Genomic DNA, 25,955 nt, shown 5'->3' with positions numbered 1-25,955 from the left:
CAATGGACTTCTTCTCCCAGAATTACTCATACTTGGGACCAAGAAGAAGGAAGGATTAATGCAGAGCTGGAGAAACCGTAAGCCCAGAGAGAGATGTAGTCTTTCCTTGCAGGCAACTGTGCCTGGGAAATTTAAAGTACGGAAACGAGAGGCAAGAGGCTACTGTTGGCGAAATGTTTCACCTCTCCGGGAGGCTCGCAAGACTCAGAAGTAGGCGTGGTGGAGCCGAGTGGCTCACCAGCAAAGAAGGGAAACGCTGTCCAAGCGGATCGGTCAGACTGCTGGGCTTCCAGAAGCCAGCGAAAGACTCCTGGGCCTTTGCCAACTGCAACAAGCAACCCCTTTCTTACCGGAGCCTGAGGCAAAACAGATGAGTGGAAGAGACTCTGTGAGAGACCGGAAAACTAACAGGAAACTGCCACAAAGGGAAGCCAGGCAGCATACTGCGAGACACCAAAGGTATCTCACCCGCTAGTCCCCGGAGATCTGTCATCCAAGTGGCCAAGACATGGCCATCTCTTTTGGATCCAGTTCCTGTGGGTGGTCTAGTGTGGGAGGATCACCTGTATGAGGTGTCTTTGGTGAGTGGAAGAGGGACACAGGAAGGTGAGACGCTGTATCCCCTTCCTTGTAACACCCTTCCCCCATACTTATGAACTCAAACCCCCCCCTTCCAGACACAAAAACTTTCTTACAGACAGCTCAGTGTGAGCAAAAACGGACTAACACCTGATCCGTATACTTGACATGTGCCACTACAATGGTCAGGCAACGTCCGGCAATTACACACACTTGACTTCATCAAACTTCCCCACACAGATAAAAGGTGGAGCACCAAAGCACACTGTGAGCGAGGCAAAGCACACAAGGAAACAGCGGTTCTAAGATGGCAGTTTAATACAAGGAGAAAGAAGTCAAGACCAGACAGGGTTGCAAGGAGGGCGGAAGTGCCCTTGACCTTTTCAGACCGTTACTTTTGCGAACTTTGAAAAGCAAGAAACCTAAGCACAGGAACTAAAGCTGAACAAAACTGCATTGTGTGTGAGGTACTGGGGGGTCTCCTGCGTCGATGAGCATGGCGCGGTGGAGCGGCTGACACTGTGGTACTGTCCTCGACTCCTACAACAAAGCAGTGCCATTAAAGACAGCATAGCCGTGAGTCAGAGAGACTGATACAAAATCTGCCTATGTTAGAACCAAGGTTGCAAGCAGCAACATTGTATGGTGAAATCTAAAGAGAATAGCGTGTGAAATGTACGAGACAAACAACGCAAATATAATTGAAAACCAGAGGAGTGATTGAACTTTGGGAGGCCAAATAAAATACCATAGACAGTGGTCCAGCGCCATGTGGGTGCTCACTCAAAGGTCTCTGTCAGGTATCCAATTAATTGGCAACTATTGAAAAGGGGAAATTTGAGATAAAGTGGCACTGCAACGGGTCAAGCTAAATCCTGTGCACATTTGAAAGTCTTCAATAGTTAAATGTGTGCTACAACTGGTCTGAGCCCAGCTGAGGGAGACTAAATTGTAAAGGAGCAAGGATCTGAGCCCGGCTGAGGGGGATCCGGGGTGAACCGTGAGTCACCCGAAAAAGGGTATTCTCTAAATATTTTGAAAATGAGGATCTGAGCCCAGAACAGGGGGATCCACGATACTGACTGTGATACCAAATGGATCTGAGCCCGGCTGAGGGGGATCCAGGGTGAGAACCCGAATTGAAGACTCGAAAGGGGAGAGGATCTTTGTCTTCATTTTGTTCTTGTACATCAGGCCCTTTGAGTCGGGGGACTTTGGAAAAGCATAGAGACTTGCAGCGCAGAAGCCCCTGATGCTGGTAATGGAACTGTTTCCTCGTGCCGAAGAAGCCAGAGTGTGTGCTTTGCTCGAGTGAACCGCCTTGTCCTTTGCTGAAAACGTGGGGTAAGGGAGGCCAATGGCCTAAACATCCTGACATATTTTGTGAAAACATTTTTTCATGAACACTACCCCTTACTATGTATGTTTAGTGGTAAGGATTGGCAATCGTTTCTTTTTTTGCTATAGGCCCTTTTATTTTGACGAGACTCCACTGGGACTGCATTATTATTGATGGTCGTAGCTTGCTCCCATCTGTAGTTTTAGGTTTATATAGGCATTTATCACACCCTTGTTAAAGTTCAATAAACACCCTTGAACTGTGGTCAGTTGTGTCCGTCTTACTGTTGATTTCATGCCTTGCTTTACAATACCTTCACTGAACGACCGTGAACAAGCCTGAGAATGCCAGCAAGAGCTTTTGAGTCAGCCCAAAGACAGTGGGGACCGCAGAGCATGCCGGTGATTATGCCAAGTACCAATAACAGTAACAAGAACCAGAGAAAGAAAGAATGCAAAGAGACTAACGGTAAAAAGGGGAAGAGTGAAAACCCTGGTTAGTATGTGAATGCATAGAATGTAAATACATGGCAACCCCAAATCGAAATGTATATCCAGAGGATATATAATCCAAGCAAGTAAATAGACAATTGAGGAAAAGGATAGAAATCCCATGTAATTTTTTAGTATATTCTCCAGCCAAGGTTTCTCGCATTCACAAGTTTGTGAATACGACAAGTCCTGGCAGGGAAGTATACAAGGAAATTGCCAATGTGTAGGGAACAAGAACTTCTAAGCAGAGGAATATCAGAACTGTTAAGTATATGAGAAAAAGCCAAGTCTTGACAGAAGGATTTACAAAGCAAGGGAGCGTTGGTTGTCACAGTGCTTTTGTGTACCAAGAAAGACACAAGTAACTGTTGTATTCATTGCAGAGAAATCAAGGTCAGGGGAGCCCCCATTTTTGGAACAAGGACTCTTCACACATAAAGGACTTTTGTGTTGGAACTATTCATTTGCATCCAGGAAAGGCAAATTGACCAATGACAATGCTCCTTTCCCGGGCGCGATTGGGCATTCACTGCCCGTGGTGAAAAAAGTCAAATGTCCACTGCCATTAAAATAGAAAAGGGACTAGGTTCCTTTTCGGATTACGGCAGCCATTTTGGAACTTGTTCCTAGTCCCTTTTCTATTTTAAAGGCAGCTGGTATTTTCTTATTTTTTTTTTCTCCGAAGGGAGATGTGCTCACGAAGAAAAAAAATGAAATCGGTCCACACCCCGGGAAATCTCAGGGTCCGAATAGCTTTCACACCCCGCCTGGGGGGTTGACATGTCGTTTAACGGCCTGCAGCTTAGGCCTACCAAAGCTCGGGCTGGTGGGCCATTAAACACAATGTCTGCCCCCCAGCCGGGGCATGAAAGCTACATTCTTTCATGATTGGCCCCCTTGCTCATAGTTGACCTTCATGGCTTGGGTGTGAGTGCTTTATCTGATCATCACACTATTTATTCGAATTTGTAAAGCGCACAACAGCACGGGGGCATCCTGGTGCTTGTTACAGACAGATTACTTAGTTACAGGAAATGTGAACAGTAACAATTTTGAATACAGGCATTAATCAGGAGAATACATACAATGGGTTAGATGAAGAGAGAAGTTTTGAGTTTTTCGGAAAGCAAGGAGAGAGTTTTCAGCTCTGATTTTTGAGGGTAGAGCGTTCCATAGCTTGGCTCTAGTTCAACCAGGCAATTACAATTATGAAAGGAGCAAAAGCCCTGGCAGGAGAGTATACCAGGCAATCACAAGTGTGTGAATCTGAGACGCCCTGGCAGCAGAGTACATCAGGCAATCAGAAGTGTGTAACTTGCGCCTTGGAACACTTGTGTGTAGGCGCGTTATGAATACCAAATCAATCAAACCAGTTGTACATAAAACCAAGTCCACTTGACCAGGTTTGCTAGCTGTTCATAGCTTTCCCTCCCCTGCTGACTCTATTGGAATGTCCCCTTCTTCGAGGGGGCAAAGCCTTTTAATTATAGGCCATTGCTCTCTAAGAAGCAGATTGCAGTAAGAGAGAGCAGTCTCTTATCTTTATTGCACAGCTGCGCTCCAGATGTTCGCGCACCTGAAACAGTGGTTTCTCTCGAGCTTCCTGGCTGATCTGTCAGGATTGATGCTACTGCCCATACTTTGGCCACTTATTAGTTCAATCTTCTTAAAGACATTTCACCCATGTTATCTGTGCAGAAACTTCACTCTTCATCAAGTCCAAAAATATTTTCCCTCCACAACTGCCAAAGGGTTTAACCAGCTAATAATGGTAGTGTTATAGATGTCATATAATGGGACACAACATCATGCCAAATTCTAAATGGGATACTAAGTTGTGCTAGGTTTAGAGAGGTGTAGCAGTTTTCTTAGGAAGGTGTTAACATATGATGTTTAATGTTTTGACATTCACAGTTCCCTGTATGCCTGTTCCCTATGCCACGTGCTAAATTGATTTGGCATGATAGGTTGTCCACAATGCTTCTAGGAGAAAACGACCTGTAATTTTATAACATGAAACGGGGCAGTGCTACTGTTTCATCCAAGTAGCTTGTTTATCTATATGACTGCAACATTTAAGAGTTCATAAAGGGAATGTCCGCCAAAAACCACAGGTACTAGTCCATTCCATCCTTTTCTTTTTCACAGAATATTTTCATTTGTGTGGCTTTACTAACCTCACTAGATAGCATTTTGCAATGCTCACAGAAGACGTTTTGAGTGAATTAAACTAGCAGAGGCATAACTCAACCTTCTGTAGAGTACAAGAGAGGTAGGCTAAAAAGATTACATCGACAACATATAACCACATTGGGAATCGTTGACCATAGATTATGGGGGGGTGGGATAGCGGGGGGCACAAAACTGATGAGCCCGATAGCTTCTCACTTGAGGGCGCAGGGAATTCATATTCATCCCTACATCGAAGACTGGCCGGGGAAGACACATGTCGGCAAGCAACAGCGTCTCTCAATAGTTTGCAAAGTCTTCTGTTCAGGCTGGGGCTTTCTGTCAACAACAAAAAGTCTCATCTAGTCAGGACTTCATATTCATTGGCTTCAGGTGGCGCTCGAGCATTGCCAGAGTATTCCTCTAAGGAGAGGGTACGGGGCATAAAGTTAGCAGCATCCCACTTCCTAACTTCGAGGTCCACTTTGGTGTGGTAATTCCAGCACCTGCAGGGCCTTATGTCTGCTTCTATCCTGGCGCTTCCCCTGGCTCGCTTCAAGATGAGATTTATTCAGCTTCATCTGGCAGAGTCATGGACCCAGGAGAAAATAGCTCAATCGAAAAGGATTCGGATACTTCCCGAAATCAACACCAGATCTGCTTTGGTGGAAAGAAAATGCACATCTTCAGAGAAGTGTTCCTTTTCTGAATCCTCGTTCTGCCCATAGTAGCCTCATATTTGTCCCTCAGGCTGGGGAGGCACCTTCAGTCAACTTCAAACACATGCACTATTGTCCCATACAGAGAGCCAGTGGCATATAAATGTGCTAGAGCTGTTGGCTATCTTCAGAGCCCTCAAATAGTTTCTTCCGATAATTAGAATACGAAGGTCCTCATAAGAAAGTGGCGCTAACAACTCTTAATCTTAAAGTTACCTAATGTTACCTAATGTAACTGATGCCACACACGTATGAAAGAAAAGAACCACATCTTTGTTGCACACTCAAAAATACCCAAAATTTAAGGCAAAACAACAAATCATAAATGAGTCCATACAAATGTATTCATTTTAAGACCAATTTAGCAATTTAAAAAAGAGAGAGAGCAAGATTTAACATGTATGACAAAATTAACAGTACATGATCTTCTCAATCCATTCTTAAAAACAGTATCATCTGTAAAGGGGTTAGTTGGATCAATGAAAACTGACTATATTCACTTTAGCAGTGTTAGAAATGAGACTTCAATAGTTCATAAGTCTGTTGTCAATTGTCGACATGTTTCGGCCTTTCTGGATTTTAAAACACTATCTCTAGTGTCTATACAACCATTGATTTCCCGCGGCCTTCTTCAGAACAGACCATTTCTTTAGATGTAGTAGTTAAACTCTTTCATTACCCCAAAACAGGTTTGACAATATCTAAAAACAAGCAATAGACAGTGTTACATACAATCGTGGTTCTAGCACCTAAAGGCTTTCTTTTAAAAAATAATACACAGATCTAATACATTGATGTAACTATACATTTCGTAGTCGATAGTTTTCAATGTGGCACATCTCTAAACAGTGTATCAAACTATTACACTATATAAAACACGTCGATAAGTAAATATCACCAAACCTTTACTTACATCCTGAACGGACATGAGCTCAAAATATGACTCAATGGTAGCCGTGTAAGGTTATTTACTTATAACCATGTTTTCGGAAAGTCACCCACGGTTCACTTGCATCCCATACTGCGTTTGAGGCCTGTAGTGAATATTGTGAACCCCAGGATTGTTATCCTTTGTTTACATTTTAGTAGAGGCCAGTTATTTCCAAAGCATTTTGCTTTGCCACTTCATTTCGGTCAGCTGACATTCAGATGGACACGAGGTGGAATTTAAAGAGGTTATTAGCTTAAACAGGGGGCCAAATGTACAGTTGTTAACCCAAATTGACCAAAGAATCGACTTACTTGGGTCCCAATTAATGTTAGCACATCTCAACCGGAGACATCTAGTTGTGGATTCTGACTACCACAATCTTTCGTCAGCAGCGGGAGTCTAAAACGCCAGGCACTTGCGCAGGACCTAAGTAGTCGATTCTTTCGTCAATTTGGGTTAACAGCTGTACATTTGGCCCCCTGTTTAAGCTAATAACCTCTTTAAATTCCACCTTGTGTTCATCTGTATGTCAGCTGACCGTTGGACCCTATATGAGCGTTGGACGCTGCAGGAGCAGCGAGTCCATTCATCAGAGTGAAGGTAAGCACTGATAGGCTTTCTAAATCCAAATTCATCAAAATTCGAAGTCATTTGAGCACACATTAGGCACTATTTTTTGCAGAAAGATCACCCACTTGCTCACACTGAAGCGCAATTGCACGGCATGCAGTAAAAAGTTGTTTAAAGTTTGCTGAGGGCAGTGGGCGCATTACTTCTCATTGCTGAAAATATTTTCAAAAATGGCCACTGGCATCCTCGTGCCAGCCAGCTTCCACAATGATTGGGCAGCCTTTGCCTTGGAAAGCCCAATCCCAGGCGCCGGTAGGCAGAAGCCAGCCCCTCTTTCAAGGCCCCTGTCTGTGCCGGCCCGGGTCTGCGAGGGACACACGCGTTCTCCCCTACCACAAACTAAGCTGCAGCCTATTGGGTTCATCTTGCCCTTTCCATGAACTCAGGCCTCCGCACCACTACGAGCTATTGAGCCTTCAGTGATTGATGCTTGAACTATTCATTGCATTTGTGGTCTTTCATTGAAAAGCATTTTAGTTGTGTATTTACATCCTAGTGTCTCTGCTACTGCTACGCCACCTGTGAGATTAGGTCAGAACTGTGCAGTGCAGTCACCCCTCCTTTCAACTTCCCTCTGTCATGCTAATTGTACTCATCATCTCTCCTATATTCTGTAATTGCTACTCTGTCTCCTATCCCCATTCTCACGAAGTTCAGATTGAAAAAGCGCAAAAAAGACATCTTGCGTGCAAACCCTGGCCTTCCCATCACAAACACAACTGCATCAGAGCAACCTCCAGAGAGGTCTTCACGGATATCCTCTTCTCTGTCCCCTCTCCAGATCCTTGGACTACTCATCTCTACTCTGTCCCCTTTCACTTCCTCTCCCATTAACAGCGTGAGCAAGTGGGAAGTCCTCTTGGCTCGCTTCTCATCCTCACGCTGCATCATTAATGTCTACCACACTGGCACTGACCTGGTTCAGTGTCATCAGCCCAACCATCTACTCCTTGACCGGATCCTGCCTTCCCTCATCAATGTACTTCCTTCTTCTGCCTCTACCCTCACCGCTCTCTCTGATCCTCCGCCCCTGACCAGAGTACCATGCCCCTGTACGCCCTGGAGAACCCTCAAAGGTAGAGACCGCCTCCACCTGGGAACGCTTAATGCCCGCTGTGCCAACAAACTCTACTGACATCTGCCTCCTTCTTGAAGACACTGACCTTGACTTTCTCACTCTCACCGAGACTTGGTTCAATGCCAGCTCAGTCACTGCTTTTGACTCCCTCCTCCCTGTCAGCTTCAAAATAATTTCCAAGCCTCAACCTCACTGTGCTGGAAGTGGGGTCGCCTTAATCTGTCTTGAGTGGGTTCCTTCTTTGATCGTACCCACCCAACTCCATCTTCCTTAGAGAGCCTAGTCTGCAAATTGGTCATCTGTCCTTCCTCCACTGTGACCATTGCTACCAACTACCGGCCTCCAGGTGCTACAACCCTGTTCCTCTCTGAATGGGCTGATTTCTGCTCCTCCTTACTTTCATCCACTTCCAACCTCCTCCTCTTGGGTGACTTCCACATCCAATTGGACGCCTCTGCATCTACTCTTTTCATTGACCTGTGTGCCTCTCTCCCCCCTCCGGTCCAACCCACTCGGCTTCATACACCCTGGACGCCATCAACTATGACCTTGCTCGCTCCCGCTCTGGTCACCCCTCTCTCCTGGTCAGACCATGCTCTCGTCTCTTCCCACCTGGGTCCCTTCGGCCCTCCTACCATACCCACAAAAGCCTTGCCAACCTAGTTCTCGAACATTCGCCCGATGAAACGAGTGTCAGCTGCTGCCTTTGCCTCTACCTTCATCCCCCATTCCCCTTCCACCTCAGACTCCGCTGTCAGAAATCTTCACTCAGCAATCACCAGTACCCTTGACATCCTTGCCCCAGTCATGAGGACCCGCCTGAAACCCACCTCTAAGCTTAACACCTGGTATGACTGAACTTGCAGCCCTGAAACGAAGTGCAGAGCTGTGAAACGGAAGTGGCAAAACGCAGGTTGACCGTCTGACAAACTGCCCTGCCACCTGCTCCAAAGGTAATACATACTTGCCATCCTTGCCATCCTTGCCAAGAAAAGGGCCCACATTCAGGCACAGGTATCGGGTGCATCCAATAACACGGCTGACCTTTTCAAAATCTGCAGGGAGCTAGCCAACATTTCCGTAGTTTCCTCCTACCCTCTTCCTTCCCAGGCCCTCTGCAATGAACTGGCCACACACGTTGCCACCAAAATTTAGGACATCCCGAACACCCTTGTTACTCACCAACCTAACCCATCTCACACCTCTTTGCCTCCCTTAGCCACTCTCCCTCCTCCTACTGCCTTCTCCTTCACCCCTGTCACACCTGAAGATGTTACCAGAGTTGTCTGCTCTATGAAGGCTTCTTCCAAACCGGCCCCCCCCCCCCCTGCTCGTCCAGAACTTTCAAGGACAATATTGGCTCTCTTACCCCAGCACTCGCTGATTTCTGCAACCACTCTTTCCCCTCCTCCCTCAAGCACTCCATTGTGCGCCCACTATTGAAAAAGCCTTCAGCAGACCCTACCTGTCCATCCAACTACCATCCTATTTCAATCACACCTTGCTGGGAGAACTGCTGGAGAAGTTGGCCTTGCCCCAACGCAACTTGCACACTGAACTTGTTGGTGGTCTCCACGATCATCATTCTGGATTCTGAGCATCCAGAGGCACGGAAACTGCTGTTTTGAACATCTGTGAAGAACTGCTCTCCATCTCCCCAGCTGTCCTCATTCTACTTGATTTCGCCTCTGCCTTTGACACTGTCAACCATTCCATCATCATATAAAGGCTCCACGATACCCTTGGTATCTCAGAACAGGCACTGGAATGGGTGTTCCCTTTCCTGATTTCCTGACTGACTGCTCTTCCCATGTCATCCTTGGCTCCTTCTCCTCTCCTACATTTTTCTCCACCTGTGCTGTCCCCCAGGGATCTATCCTCTCCCCATGGCTCTTTAACATTGTTAGGAAAGATTTCATAATTTTATGTACTTGTCCCTCCATGTGGCAACCCCCAAACTTTTTGCTGCTGTTTTACACCCTAATCTAGACTTTGCCAGAGAAGCGCAGCCTTCCGCCGCACTCCTCTGGGCTTTCGCTAATTCTTAAGGGGAAACTGACATTACCTTAAGACAGTCAGTACTGGGAGACTTTGTTTCCCTTAGTCCTTTCCTCATGTTGCAGCTTTTGTGCAACATGAAACAAGAGTGCACTGTAACTTACTTTACCGCGCTCTTGGGTCTCTAGTCATTCCAAAGGCCCTAGAAACTCTTGCTGGACTTATTATGAACTGTGCAAGTGTGTCACGGACAGGACTGGTGGCAGCTATCGTTTCTCTTGTATTTTGAACCCTTTTTCGCCATGTTATCCGCGCTTACCACGTTTGGCACAAATGAGTGGCCTGGCTCCAAAATGGCTATGCCACGAGGTTCTTTGTCCTGTCCTCTGACCGTCTTGCCCCTTCACCTTCCCCAGGTCGAGCCGACCCGGGTCAGTCCTTATTTGATCATGCACTTTCCCGCGAAACCACAAAGCTTTTCCTGGCTTCTGCATGCCTGGTGATTGCCTGGTGTGTGCCTCCAGGATGTGGGCTGGGATGTCTGTTCCCAATACACATCCTGGGTGCCAGAGAGTCTGGAGTGTCCGGAATGCCTGGGACCAACGTGGTCTGTGATAGGTCCACGTATGGTGTGAGTGTTTGTGAGCAGATCTCCCATTGGGTCCTCTCCGTTTTGGCATGAAGGGAACTTTGGATAAGAGGAGGCTGAAAACACCACTACCATGTCGATCTCCTGAGTTCACACCGAACAAGGGATAAGGAGCCAAGTATCCTGCAACAAGAAGCTGAGTCGAGGAACCGCTGGTGACCCGCTGAAGGTTTGGCACCCTGAACTACTGTCGCCCTGCGAGACCCCTCTGCATCTGATCGTCCTAGAAGGTCTGCGAAGGCGCTTCGACCCATTGGAATAGTGGGATCAACTATTCCCGGCACCTTTATGAAACCCTGCAAGTAAGCCTCTTCGGAAGTGTCCCTGGGCCAACCAGTGGGCTGACCAGCTTACGCAAGACGCTTTGCTCTGTCACCGCCGCCGTTTCGGGGAAGCCCTCGAAACTTGGTCTACTGCTTGCTCTGTGTCCACGGCACCCTCACACCGAATTTCGTACACTTGGCATTCCCAGGTCTGAAGTGAGACGAGTGCGCCCGGACCAGAGTAAACGCGGTTGCCGTGTTGCCCTGCTGCGGTAACAACCTGTGCACGTCCGTTGCAATTGGGACACCCTCGTCCCTGCATCCTGCTACACAGAATCTACACGGTGTCGAGGCGTCCTGATCATCGCAGCTGAACCTGCCAGCAACGTGAACTGAACTGGAGAAGTCTGGGTCTCCCTGCGTCGGGGACCGGTGAGTAGTCCATCCCCCAACCGGTGGCCCCTCGCGCAGGAGCCAGTTTCTTTTCTACCACTGTTGCGAAATAGCAACTCTATCCCGCACTCTCACCCTGCCTCTGCCCACAAGTGGAGGCCTTCCTTGTTTAGTGGGGAATTGTTCTTCATCGCTTCATTCACCTTCCTGAACTGCCTGAGACCCGTGAAGAGACCCTACTTTATCCATTGGCACCAGCGCGTGCAGGTACTTTTGAGCATAAAGATCCTCTCTTCGTAGGGCTCGGACTTCCTCCTAGTTAGGTGTATTTCTGATGTCGAACTGGGTCTAATGATTACTTGCACTGCCTGTTTTCCTCCCCATCTAGGTGGTCTACATATTACGTGCTCCTAACTCCTTAGAACCCTTGTTCTTGTATATATATTGTATTAATTGTGATGTGTTGGTTTACTTTAGTATTATTGTGATTCTTTGCTATGGTCGATGTTACAAAGGCCTTGTAATAAATGTGTCTATATTTTTAATATAACACCTGTCTGGAGTAATTTGTAAGTGTCGACATCACTGTTGGCCGACACAAAATCTGCCTTGCAAATGCCAGCAGAAACAATCCGTGTACCCCTTTGGCGCCCACCAGCACTTGCCAGCACACCAAAGACCGAATCTGCATCACTGGCGCGGCACACACCAGCACCTGCAGTAGCGCCACAGGCTGACTTTGAGCCTGAATCTGGAAGTGCACCGGCATTATTCACGGATCGCACAATACCAGGAGTGAGGCGATAAAACTTGCGGCCTCGAAAGACAAAGTGATCCACAGTTCTTTTTGTGTTTATGTCAACCTCTGGTTCTGCTCATGGACGGAGAAGGAACTAGAGATGTAGAGGAGAGAAGCGTGAGAATTGTGCAAGTCGACAATTCAAGACTCGCGGCTCCTCTGTGCGACCATAAAAAGTACATGTTTCAGGAACCAGAGCGGACAAGCTGGGCACACATGGTACTAAGGCAAAAGATAACTGATCAAGAGTCCTCTGAGCAGTATGAGAAAGGACAAGTGATCTTGTCTGAAAATAAATAAGCAAATCCAGGCTATAAAGGACTGGCAGAACTGAACTGCGACAATTCCGTTGAACTTATTGACATCAGAGCAAGCGTGACGGAGAGAGATATCCACGACGAACTGTAATAAGGAAGAAGGACGATGAGAAACATGTCGGGACCGGCTCCAGCCTCCTCCTGCATCACTGCTGAGAATGAGTCAATTATAAAGACTGTAAGCTTAAGAAAAACGCATGGTAAAACGAATTGTATGCTGGCACTGACAATAATTATGTGCTTTATGAGCGTGGTAGCACCAATGACAGCCCTAATATTATGGTATGTGGAATCGATACACCCATTAGAAATGTTTTTACCAATAGTTAATATATCCACTACTGAAAGCCCGGTTCAGGTGATTACTTATACCCTGCCCCCAATGGAAGAAAGACACAGGGAAGGGTTTGGGAACAACACGTTATTAATAATGAACATGACACATGCAATTCTGAAGAAAACAAATTGCTGGGTATGTGCCCATTTACCACAGCATGCTGGGAAAGGAATAGGGTGGTATGTACAGCCATTACCATTAAGTTCTGCATGTAGTGCATCTTTAGGTGCAATGTTCTATGGGAAATGGAATGAGAGTAGTACGGGTCAATTAGACAGAACCAACATGAATGAGTTTGAGGAAATAATGATGAAGCCTGTGGGTTGTTCCATATTCCATAAAGCACAAGTAATGGCCCCAGAGCCCACAAGGAAAAATATGCGAAAGATAACATGACGAGATAGATTGTCCCCACCAGAAAAAACATCTGTAATGACGTTTCGTGTAAGAACAGAAGAGGACAAAGATGCAATCCCCCCATTTTACACAGTGAATTATAGCCCAAGAACTGTCCCTTTTTGTCTAAAAAAGAAAGGCTCTTTTTCAGTCTGAACATATACTGGGTGCATGAATACAGTGGTATTGAAATGGGAAATAGAACCAGTATATGTGGGAGATCCAGTTTATTTTATATGTGGAGAGAAAGCATATCCTGAAACTGGGGAGGTACATATTACCTAGGTCTACTTTTGCCAGGAGTATTCCTCTTAGAAACAGCAGACATGGCCAGACTATCCAGAACTAGAGTCAAAAGGACTGACGAGGGTGTTTTGATAGCAACTGATGTAGCAAAATCATTCATTCCATTCTTGGGGCAGATGATGAACTCCTATAATATAAGGCAGCTGTTCAGAATACTAAAAAATACCATCGACACAACGCCAGATATACTATTTAACATGACGTTGGAAGAAAGAGGAATCAGGTTAATGACACTGCAAAATAGAATGGCTCTTGGTTGATCGTGGGGGAATTTGCAAAATAGTGGGATCAGCATGTTGTGTATATGTCGATGACTATTCCCCTACGATCAAAGAAAATGCATGTCCTAAGCTCCGAACTCCCTACTGAAGAAGGAAGCTGGGGAATAGGGTCTTGGTTTTGGGGAATACTGCGTTATTGGGGATGGAAGTTGATTTCGATATTAGTATTGGTGTTTGGAATATTCCTAACGTGCTGTTGTTGCATACATTGCCTACCAATAGTTTGCGCTGAGGTAACTGAGGGATGTACGGAGGGATGTATGCATATGATGACAAAGAAAAGACAACCTCATGGGCGAGCTGGCCAAGACACAAATGAGATGAAAACAGTAAAAGAGTTGATGGCTATAGATATTGATGAAGACGATGATGTTTACGATAGCATGCAAAATTCAGACATAAGTACTTCAGACTCATCATCACTAGAGGAGGTTTCAATAAATAGATGAGGCGTTTTGCATGCGGCCAAAGGAGGGTTTGTCAGTCTAGAAGAATGGATACCTCTACTTTGTGACCGCAAATGTATTTTGATGGCCGTGGGCCAACCGTCTCATGCACGATATGACAGAATATAGGTTTTCGAGTTTGCCAATGAACGGCCATTTTGATGTAACAAGAATCGCCATTTTGTTTTCCAACCATTGCTCATTGCTTTCTGTTCTTATTGCTTCGCAGTACATTTTCCGCTTACACTGCTCGACTGTAAAACATTGTTGTCTGCACGTAAAAGAACAAGGCCGCAGGGCCGCGAGGATAACAAGAGTTTGATGAAACACAACGTAGGCAGCGCCAGGAAGAATGCCCGGCTCCCTCCCGAATGTAGCCTTGAAGCAGAGCTGCAGGGCATTTAATCATTTCGCAGCTGCCAGCCAGTCTCGTTATATGGTAGAATATGTTAGAATAAAGCAGCTAAAGGCTTGAATTGTGCTCTTCTTGCGGCCCCCTTTGCTGAGCCCCGTTAGAGCGTGTCGGCTCCCAGGACACGAATAGCACCTCATAGATAGCAAGGTCTGGAAAGCAAATCTCCCCCCCCCGTATGTAGCTCGCGTCCAAGAACAGAAGCGCTGTGTTCTGTTCAACAACTGAAAGATGCCTCCGCACTCACAAATTGCAAGTTGTTACTAGAATAGATGTTTGAAGGTGTCATAGTTGTCGAAAATGTCCATCATCACACCAAGTTCAAAGAAACTCAATAGAGGGGGGTGTTAAACATGTCATAGCTGATTGTTTGATATGCATTATGTATATATGTAACTGATGTACGTAATTCACTCTCTTGCGTCTCTCGAGGTCTAAAGATACACGTCGCGGGGCGGGAGACCGAGTTGGCCAACTGAGACTTTTGCTTTGCAATAAACCCTAGCTTTGGGAATACAACCTCGTGTCTGGCGTATCTATCGTGTGTGGTGACTCGCCTTGTTTCCATAGACGTAAGGGACCCCTAGGGGCCCCTTTCAGGCCTTCTGAACCTCTGCCCCTCTAGGTCTGAGTTCAGAAATCCATCTTAACAAATTGGTGTACAGCGGTGGAATACGACTGAAGGTATCCAGTGTTACATACGAGCGAAGGCATTTCAAGTTATTCCTACCAGGACACATAGTGAATTGTCGTAGTATACATTTTTAAAGGCCATAGTCCTATCTAACAGTATGGAAACAAGTACCTTGTTAACTTTAAATGCTTCTAAATCCGAAACGTTGAAAAAGATGTGTGCTGAGAGAGGGGTCTCCTCTCAAGGCACCAAAATGGAAATGATCCAAAAAATCATGGCCTGGCAAGAAGCTCAGTTTAGTGCTATAGCTTCAGAAGACAGTGCAGAAGGAGGTGGGGCTGCTCTCACTGGTAGAACTGACAGTTCTGCCGCTGCACTGGTCCACAGCAACCATGAGGACAGAGAGGATGAAATGTTCAATGTTTCCTCTGCCAGTGCGGATGGGGAGGCCATACTTGAATTCAAGAAGCAAGAAGCAAGAACTGCTGTTTAGGCAGAAGGAGCTTGAGTTCAATATGGCCAAACTAAAAATTGATTTTGCAATGTTGAAGCAGACTCTCATTTTAAAGTTTGGAAAGACTCCTGCCCAATACTTAAAAAGATTCAGAGAGTATAAGAAAAAAGGTGGTGGTACTTGGGTATCTTATGTAACTGAATCCTTTAAAAACTTGACTTGCTGGGTCGAAGGTTATAAGATTCCTACCTTTGAAGGTATGATCAACCTTGTCATGCTGGAACATATTTTTGCATCTTCTTCCCCTGAGTTTAAGCAGCATTTGGCAGATTCAAAGGAGATGGATCCTAAGAAGCTTGCCATTGCAGCAGATTTATGGGTGTCACATCGAGTGTCCCATAAGGACAAGACTCATCCTGGTAAGCTGGAGGAACGGAAAAAGTCCAAAGATAAGGAGGGTGGGGAAACTGATGAATCTTCTTCCCCAAAGGGCCACAAAAAGAAAAATAAGGGTAAGACACAAGAGAACTCACAGGGTAGTGGAGGTCAGCCTCCGAAACCAAACTCTGGTTATAATAAGCCTCCCTATGTAAATAGACCCAATGGATCTTGTTTTGCTTGTGGAGCAACTGACCACGTGAAGGGGGATCCCAGATGTAAGGTCAAAACCTTGGGGGTCCACTCTGCTAATCTGGCCTTCTCTTCCTACGAGGAAGAAGAGATTACCGGAGCATCCTTCTCCTCAGACTCCTTCCCCAGTGGGATAGAAGCTGAGGTAGTTTTAGTTTCCCTGGGTTCCTGGGAAACTAAAGTCGCAGAGGCTTATGCCAGGATTACAGATAACACCAAGCACTACTTTAAAGACAGTGTGCTGATCAATGGAGTTGATACTCCAGCTCTTAGGGATAGTGGGTGCAGTCGAACTGTAGTGGATTCTACCTTGGAAGGCTCAGAGGAAGTTGCCAGAGCTACTCTGATGCCCACTAAGTTGGCTGACGGCCCACCTCTCATGTTCCCAGTAATACCTGAAAATCTTGCTATCAATGGTACAGCAGTCAGGATTCCAGTGAGCATTCAGAGGAGTGTCCCAGGAAAGGTCTTGTTGGGCAATGATCTCAGAGCTTTAGGGTTTGTGGGAGATACTGCTGACAGACCCTGCACAAGGTCTCAAACGAGGGCAGCATTGGCCAAGACCAATGCCCTGCCCCAGCCAAAGGGGAAACCCAAGGCTAAAGGAGTCACAAAACCAAAAAGAGGGAAAGAAAATATTCCCCCTACTTCGCCTACCACTGCGGTGGAGGTAGTTGGTCAATCACCCGGACCTGACGAGGAGGTAGTGATGCCTGAAGTATTTGACCCCAATGACATCTTGAACTAAACGATTTGTTAGTGGAAGGTGGTCCTGACAGAGAAGAGTTCAGTAAAGGCCAACGTGAGTGCCCATCTCTGGAAGGCCTAAGGAGACAGGCCTGCTCCCAGCTTGAGGATGAACCTCCTGGTAAGCATCAGATTTATTGGGACGGTGGACTCCTGTATAGTGAGCCCACAGAGTCTACAGAAGGAGACCATAGGAGGTTGGTGGTTCCCCTTGCTGTAAGACCCTTCCTCCTGCAGCTGGTGCATGAAGTACCCCTTGCTTGTCATCTTGGTATTAAGAGGACCAAGCAAAGGTTATCCATGCACTTCTACTGGCCCAAGATGGGGGGTGCAAGTAGAAAGTCACTGCAGGAGTTGTGCCTCCTGCCAGTTATCTGGTAAGAGTGGTTCAACAATCCAAACTCCATTGGTACCACTCCTCAGGCAATAGGTATATCCTGGTATTGGTCGACCATGCCACCAGATATCCTGAGGCCATCCCATTGAAAACTGTGACTGCCAAGTCAGTTGCAAAAGCTTTACTTGGCATCTTTACTAGGGTTGGCTTCCCTAAAGAAGTTGTGTCTGACAGAGGCAGCAACTTTATGTCGAAGTATATGCCGGCTATGTGGAAAGAATGTGGGGTCACCTACAAGTTTTCTTCCGCATACCCCCCACCCCAGACCAATGGTCTGGTGGAACGGTTTAACAGGACCTTAAAAAGTATGATTGGGGCTCTGGAAGAGCCTCAGAGAAGAAAATGGGATCTTCTTTTACATGCTTACTGTTTACCTACAGAGAGGTACCACAAGAGGGTGTTGGCTTCAGCCCCTTCAAACATCTGTTTGGTCACCCTGTATGGGGAACCTTAGCCATAGTCAAGGAGGGATGGGAGATGCCCACTCCCCCTATCACTACCAACGTAGTAGACTATGTGTTGGGGCTCAGAAAAAGGATGGTACTCCTGATGGGTCTGGCTAGTGATAAATTGAAGGCAGGACAAGCCCTGGTGAAACATTGGTATGACCAGAAAGCTTCCCTCATCAACTTCACACCTGGTCAGCAAGTCCTGATCATGAATCCCATAAGGACTAGAGCTTTACAGGATAAATGATCAGGCCCTTACACAGTGGTGGAGCCCCTGGGTGAGGTCAACTATTTAGTGGACCTTGGAAGGCCTGGACAGGCTCGAAAGTGTTCCACGTAAATAGGCTGAAGGCTTTCATCCCAAGAGTTGAAATCACAGCACTGCTATTGGCTTCAGATGTTGAGGAAGAGGAGTCTGAACCTCTCCCTGACCTGTTTCAAAGCAGTCCTTCAGATAGCTCCTTTGAGGGTGTCCGAGTGGCCCCTCACCTGACTTATGATCAGTAGGCTGAGGTGAAAAGTTTGCTTAGCAATTTTCCCCCTGTTTTCACAGTCCCCTGGTTTGACACCTTGGTGCAAACATAACATAGACAAAGGAGACAGTGTACCTACCAAAAGTAGGGGATACAGGATGTCAGACAAAGTATGTTCTTACATTAAGACGGAGGTCAACAAAATGTTAGATATTGGGGTGATTGAACCCTCCAGTAGTCCTTGGTCCAGCCCTGTGGTTTTGGTTCCAAAAGCAGGCACTTCTGAATTGAGGTTCTGCGTGGATTACAGGGCTCTGAATGCTGTCACCAAGACAGATGCGCACCCCTTGCCTCGAACAGATGAGCTGATGGATACCTTGGGTGCCTCCAAGTACCTCAGCACGTTTGACCTTACTGCAGGCTATTGGCAAATAGCCCTCGCAGAACATGCCAAGGAGAAGACAGCATTCTCAACTCCAGAAGGTCTTTACCAATTCAGGGGAATTCCTTTTGGGTTGAAGAACGCACCTGTCACTTTCCAGAGGCTTGTGAATCATGTGTTGAATGGGTTGGATGAATTCTGTCTTGCATATCTGGATGATATACCAGTTTTCAGTGCCACCTGGGAAGACCATGTGAAACACCTTGGGATTGTGTTACAGGCTCTTCAGAAAGCCCACCTGACCATAAAGGCCAGTAAATGCCAGATTGAACAGGGCTCTGTGGTTTACCTTGGACATGAAGTAGGTGGAGGGAGGATACAGCCTCTACCCAGTAAAGTACAAGAAGTACAAGACTGCCCTACCCCCACTACACAGACCCAAGTGAGAGCCTTCTTAGGACTCAGTGGGTATTACAGAAATTTCATGGCAGACTATGGCACCATAGCTGCCTCTCTGACTGCTCTCAACACTGCAAAGAAACCCAAGAAAGTAACTTGGACTGAAGAGTGTGAGAAGGCCTTCAATGGCTTAAAAGACTCCTTGTGCCAGACCCCTGTGCTCAGGGCCCCTGATTACCAAAGACCTTTTATTGTGCAGACAGATGCCTCTGACACTGGGATAGGAGCTGTACTATCACAAGTAGATGAGAAGGGTAAGGAACACCCTATTGGTTTCATTAGTCGCCAGCTTAAGGACAGAGAGTTCAGATGGTCCACAGTAGAGAAAGAATGTTTCTCTGTTGTGTGGGCCCTATGGATGCTGAGGCCCTACCTCTATGGGACCCACTTCACTGTGCAAACTGACCATAAGCCCTTAAACTGGCTGATGAACATGAAGGGAGAGAATCCAAAGTTGCTTAGGTGGTCCATAAGTCTACAAGGCTTTGACTTCACTATTGAGCATAGGCCAGATGTCCAACGTAGCAATGCTGATGGGTTGTCCAGAATGTTTAACCGACCTGAACAAGAAACTCATCCAGGGGTGGATTAGTTCCCCCTGTCCTTTGTCTGGGAGGGGCGAGTGTTAGGAAAGCTTTCTTTCATAATTGTATGTAATTTTCCCTCCATGTGGCAACCCCCAAACATTTTGCTGCTGTTTTACACCCTAATGTAGACTTTGCCAGAGAAGCGCATCCTTCTGCCACATTCCACTGGTGTTTTTTCTCAATTCTTATGGGGAAACTGACATGCCCTTAAGACAGTCAGTACTGGGAGACTTTGTTTCCCTTAGTCCTTTCCTCATGTTGCAGCTTTTGTGCAACATGAAAAAAGTGTGCACTGTAAGTTACTTTACCGCGCTCTTGGGTCTCTAGTCATTCCAAAGGCCCTAGAAACTCTTGCTGGTCTTATTATGAACTGTGCAAGTGTGTCACGGACAGGACTGGTGGCAGCTATTGTTTCTCTTGTGTTTTGAACCCTTTTTCGCCATTTTATCCGCGTTTGGCACAAATGAGTGGCGTGGCTCCAAAATGGCCATGCCACGAGGTTTTGTCCTGTTCTCTGACCGTCTTGCCCCTTCACCTTCCCCAGGTCGAGCCGACCCGGGTCAGTCCTTATTTGGTCATGCACTTTCCCGCGAAACCCCAAAGCTTTTGCGGGCTTCTGCAAGCCTGGTGTGTGCCTCCAGGATGTGGGCTGGGAGGTCCGTTCCCAATACACATCCTGGGTGCCAGAGAGTCTGCAGTGTCGTGAATGCCTGGGACCACCGTGGTCTGTGATAGGTCCACGTATGGTGTGAGTGTTTGTGAGCAGATCTCCCATTGGGTCCTCTCTGTTTTGGCGCGAAGAGAGCTTTGGGTAAGAGGAGGCTGACAACACCACTACCATGTCGATCTCCTGAGTTCACACCGAACAAGGGATAAGGAGCCAAGTATCCTGCAACAAGAAGCTGAGTCGAGGAACCGCTGGTGACTCGCTGAAGGTTTGGCACCCTGAACTACTGTCGTCCTGCGAGACCCCTCTGCATCTGATCGTCCTAGAAGGTCTGCGAAGGCGCTTCGACCCATTGGAATAGTGCGGTCAACTATTCCCGGCACCTTCATCAAACCCTGCAAGTAAGCCTCTTCGGAAGTGTCCCAGGGCCAACTGGTGGGCTGACCAGCTTACGCAGGACACTTTGCTCTGTCACCGCCGCCGTTTCAGGGAAGCCCTCGAAACTTGGTCTACTGCTTGCTCTGCGTCCACGGCACACGCACACCGAATTTCGTACACTTGGCATTCCCAGGTCTGAAGTGAGACGAGTGCGCCCGGACCAGAGTAAACGAGGTTGCCGTGTTGCCCTGCTGCAGTAACAACCTGTGCACGTCCACTGCATTTGGGACACCCTCGACCCTGCATCCTGCTACACAGAATCTACACGGTGTCGAGACGTCCTGATCATCGCAGCTGAACCTGCCAGCAACGTGAACTGAACTGGAGAAGTCTGGGTCTGCCTGCGTCGGGGACCGGTGAGTAGTCCATACCCCAACCGGTGGCCCCTCGTGCAGGAGCCCGTTTCTTTTCTACCGCTGTTGCGAAATAGCGACTCTATCCCTCACTCTCACCCTGCCTCTGACCACAAGTGGAGGCCTTGCTTGAGTAGTGGGGACTTGTTCATCGCTTCATTCACCTTCCTGAACTGCCTGAGACCCGTGAAGAGACCCTACTTTATCCATTGGCACCAGCGCGTGCAGGTACTTTTGAGCATAAGGCTCCTCTCTTCGTAGGGCTCGGACTTCCTCCTAGTTAGGTGTATTTCTGATGTCGAACTGGGTCTAATGATTACTTGTACTGCCTGTTTTCCTCCCCATCTAGGTGGTCTACATATTACATGCTCCTAACTTCTTAGACCCCTCGGTCTTGTATATATATTGTATCGATTGTGATGTGTTGGTTTACTTTAGTATTATTGTGATTCTTTGCTATGGTCGATGTTACATAGGCCTTGTAATAAATGTGTCTATATTTTTAATATAACACCTGTCTGGAGTAATTTGCAAGTGTCCTTGCTTTGTGTGCTCATTGAGGTCTTTCAGTCACCCCTTACCCCTCTTGAGACTTAGTCTTGACCGCCGCCATCGCTATCCTGATTGGTCTGGCTTGTCCAGAGGTTACCCTGTTCCAAGAAACTAGGCTGGCCTTCTGAACCTCTGCCCCTCTAGGTCCGAGTTCAGAAATCCATCTTAACAAATCTCTACCTTGCTCAGCTGGCATGCCTCATCTCCTCATTGTTCCCCAACTTCCAGTGTTCCTCAGACGACACTGAACTCTTTTTCAGACTCCCTGCTGACTCACTGCCTGTCTGCCATCCAGGCTTGGTGCTCTTCCAATGATCTCTGCCTCAATGCCAGAAAAACTGAGATCCTTCCTATTGGGACCCCTGCCCCTTCTTCTTCTTCTTCTTCCCTTCTCTCTGGCCTCCCACCTTAGGCTATCCCCCTGCTCCTCCTTCTGAAGCCAGAAACCTTGGAGCCATTTTTGACTCCTCTTTATCCTTCCTCCCTCACACTCAGGACATTGCCAAGAAGTCCCACTTCCAACTCTTCCTTCTCAAAGAAATTCTTTTATTTCTCACCTTCCCCCAGAAGCGCAATGTTTCCCGATTCCTGGTTCTCTCTAGTCTTCACTATTGCAACAGCTTCCTCCTCAATCTACCTTCTTCCACTCTGCAACCCCTTCAGCTAATCCAGAATAAAGCAGCGTCATTTGTCTTTGGCCTTAAGCCCAGGGACCGCATCTCTCCTGCCCTAAAGAGCTTCCACTGGCTCCCGGTTGCTGCACAAATCAAATTCAAATCCCTCTGCATTATCAACAAGGTTGTCTGGGGCCGGGGACCACACTATCTGCAACTCTCTCACCAAATACTCCTCAGCTGGATCCCTCCTCTGGAACAGTCTCCCCCACCCACTGTGTCTTGAGCATGACCTTTTTAAAGTTCCGAAAACACCTCAAGACTTTCCTCCTTTCCTCCTCCTTCCCTTCTTCCTTCCTCTGCTAATCCCACAATTGCTGTGATTTGGTATCTTGGGCCTCTAACCATTCCTACCAATCTCCCCAGCCTCTGTCCTCCTTCAGCACTTGCCTCGGCACACCCTCCACACTGGAGATTTGCACTTTCCACCCAACGCAGCGCCTGGCTGCATAGCACTTACCGTACCTTGCACTGCATCTGCGGCACACCCTCGACACCAAAGCACCTACCACACTGCCCTTTTACTTCCTGCACTTGCACGTTCTGAATACTCGCAAGGGATAGTAGTCTCGGCCGTCCCTTCCCCATCTGTATTTTTTGTTGTATTTAATTGTACGGCTATCCCATGTTCCCTCCCTGCTGCCCTGTGGGCGCCTTGAAACAGAATGTATTTCCTGTATAGGCGCCTAACAAGCAAACAATAAATAAATAGGGCCCGCCTGCCGACCCCCCCAATAGTCAGGTTACCCATCTAGCGATTTCAAAGAACTGATGGGTGTTGCAGAAAGGTGGAGCCATCAGTGATGACCACACCCACACTGCTTCATCTCCCATGGAGCTCACGTTTTAAGGGGAAATTATACATTTTGGTGCTGTGCAAAAAGTGCTCTGCTTCCGTCCCGAATGACGGACACCCACAATTATGGAGGAAAGGACTATGGACTAAGAGTACAGAAATCACTACGGTGAGTAACTTTTTCTAATTGCAATTAGTTATGGACATTGTTCTAAGAAATTTAGAAGGTACTGCTGACTGATATAATTTTGGTGAAAGTATAATATATCATATTTTTATTTATTTGTTTAGTTACATGTAATATGTCTCCATTTTCCAGCAGGATTCTACAAAAAGAAACGGACAAGTTGGAATTGCATTTTCATAACTTGAAATCAATTCGGAACAATCCAAGTTAACGCCACTTAATCTTTCTGTTCATGAATGATTTGATGCACTTTTTCCACATTTACTGGACTGACAGGTTTTCGTGCCACCAAATTAAAGATAACCATTTTCTTTTTGAAATGTCTCATGTAGCCTCTTGCACTATACACCACTTGATCAAGTTGTTTGCCCCCCCTCCCCCCCCGCCAGAGCTTCAACCATGTATGTTTTACATGGCTGTCATTGACTGTTTCTGCAAATCGGAAAGCTTAGAATGTGGGCAATAACTACTGATATTGGCCCTATTGTCAAATGGCTGTCCTTTTTCAAATTAAATCAATTGCTCTTATTTCTCACTCAGTGACTCCGCCCCTGGGCTACAGACCGATTCCAGGAACAAAGGGTAGTGGCACCATAGGAGTGGTGAGGCGGGTCAACCAGAGCCATGCAGTGGTGAAAGACCTGACTAAATTAAGAATGAATACACACAATGCTTTATTTATTAAACTTCCATGCCAGTTCTCTTCAGCAGATCTAGATTTTTCTCTTCCTGGTGCATCCCTCAGTACACTGCCTACCCCACCCTGCAAATGGTGCTGTGTCCATTGCAAACTCTTCCTGCTAGCTCTTGCTCTGCTTTCAGGGAAGCAAGCGTGGGTAGGAAACTCTTTGCAAACTGCATTTATGGATTTTATATTATCACCACCTTGGGAGGATATCATTATCACTTGAAATAATTGCCCTTCACCAGTTTTCTCAATTTATGGCACTATGCTTCTCGTCAGGCAATAAATGGGGGACTGGCAATTACCTGCAATAATGACCATTCCATGGTCTATAATGCATAATCCATACCTTGGCTGTATAGTTTGGGGGTATATCTTGGCACCTGCGGCAGCTGTAATAAACATTTCTAAGGACCGTTTAGTCTTGTTTGTGTCTTCTGTCCCAACATTCAGTCAGCTTACCAATCATCTTATGTGGTCTTTATACTGTTAGATGTGTGTCCTGTTTTTTTGTATGCAATAACTATAGGCCAGCACTCCGGCAATATTTAATTGTTAAAAACATGGGTATTTTCCATAACTTGTGAAATTGTGCAATCAATGATGTGTGTGTTTTATAGTGCTACACAACCAATGAACAAATAAAAATCCACAATTATTTGCACTGATTGAAATGGCCTTAGTATGCACCAGTGTGACAAAGACCCTTTGTTTTTTTAAAGAAAATGTATATTCAGCGCATTTAAAACCGTTTTTGGTCATTTTGGTTTGCAATTTGCTTAGAATATTGTTTTTATGCGTATGTGATAAATTATAAAGCAACAAAGCCCAACCCTTCTGTTTGACTCTCCTGGATAAACAGCCTGTGCTTATATATAAATGTCAATAATTAGTTAATTGTTATCACACTGAACATAGTCTATAACAGAACAACAGTGTTGTGTTCAGAGTTCAGTATTGCCCCTTTCATAAACCTATCTAATCTATAAGCGCCTCTCTTCTGTCCACTGCAGCCTGTTTACATCCCCACTCAGTGTTCCTCAAAACTGTCTAGTGACCTCTGTCTCTGGGTCCATGCCTAGGATGTAGTCGATATAATAAATGTTGATAGAGCCCATTCGCAAGAAACCATGTTTCACCTTGTCAATAATTTGGCTTCATTAGGGGAATCTCAATGTTTTCTTCCGAGAGCCTCATTACATTCAGTATATTCTGTAGGGTATCTAATACTACAAAGGGACCTGCCAAAGGTACCTTACAATTTTAAAAATGTATAGACGGTGGTGGCACTAGCATTAGGAATACTTTGTTGATCTGTTGTATTTTTGTGTAATTCCATAACTTGCCGCTGAAGTAGGGAAAGGCTCTTGCATATTTACACTTCAAATGGATTGCGTCCTCCACGTATTCCTCATCTTAAGTTAATTATCTCTCCAGCTGCTTCCAAATTCTTTTTCGACAGGGGGCGCTGTGTGCCGTCTCGAGTCTATGTCCCTCGATTGCCTCAGTTCGCCTGTCGACATCATCTGTATAAGTAGCTCACGCAGCGCCTGTTGTCTTCAGTTCAGTTTTTCCGAGCTAACGATTCAAAAGAATTACAGCACGCTTTGGTTCTTCTGTGATCACTAGTTCTTTTCGTTTCGAAAAAGTCTTCTTCGTCGGTACCATCAGTGCTTAAGTCAGCCTTCAAGAAGTGCTAAGACTGTGGATTGAAGATGTTGGTCACCAACTCCCACTGTGTATGTCTGTGACTGCAACTCTTGTCATGTGATTGCCGAAAGGCTCTCGGGGTGCGTAAAGGTAAATTGGTGGTTGGGAGGTCACCTTTGAAATCTCCTTCGGAGAGTTAAAAAAAGAC

At 46.4% G+C, this 25,955-nt stretch overlaps 1 protein-coding gene across 3 annotated transcripts in view; it reads left to right on the top strand.

The window, feature by feature from the left end:
* TBCCD1 (TBCC domain containing 1) overlaps positions 1 to 24,765 on the top strand; it is a 522,773-nt gene extending 498,008 nt beyond the window's left edge. The window contains exon 8 of one of the 3 annotated variants that reach the window (XM_069615765.1): positions 23,548 to 24,765. The gene's annotated coding sequence lies outside the window, so the exon portion shown is untranslated. Of the gene's footprint in view, positions 1 to 23,544 lie in introns of all 3 variants that reach the window. The other 2 variants (XM_069615764.1, XM_069615763.1) reach the window with 2 other exon arrangements.
* Positions 24,766 to 25,955: the final 1,190 nt, after the last annotated feature.

Source organism: Ambystoma mexicanum, chromosome 9 (genome assembly GCF_040938575.1).
Source record: "Ambystoma mexicanum isolate Mex_15411 chromosome 9, UKY_AmexF1_1, whole genome shotgun sequence".
NCBI classification, from domain to species: domain Eukaryota; kingdom Metazoa; phylum Chordata; class Amphibia; order Caudata; family Ambystomatidae; genus Ambystoma; species Ambystoma mexicanum.
This window is presented reverse-complemented; position numbering and strand designations above follow the sequence as displayed.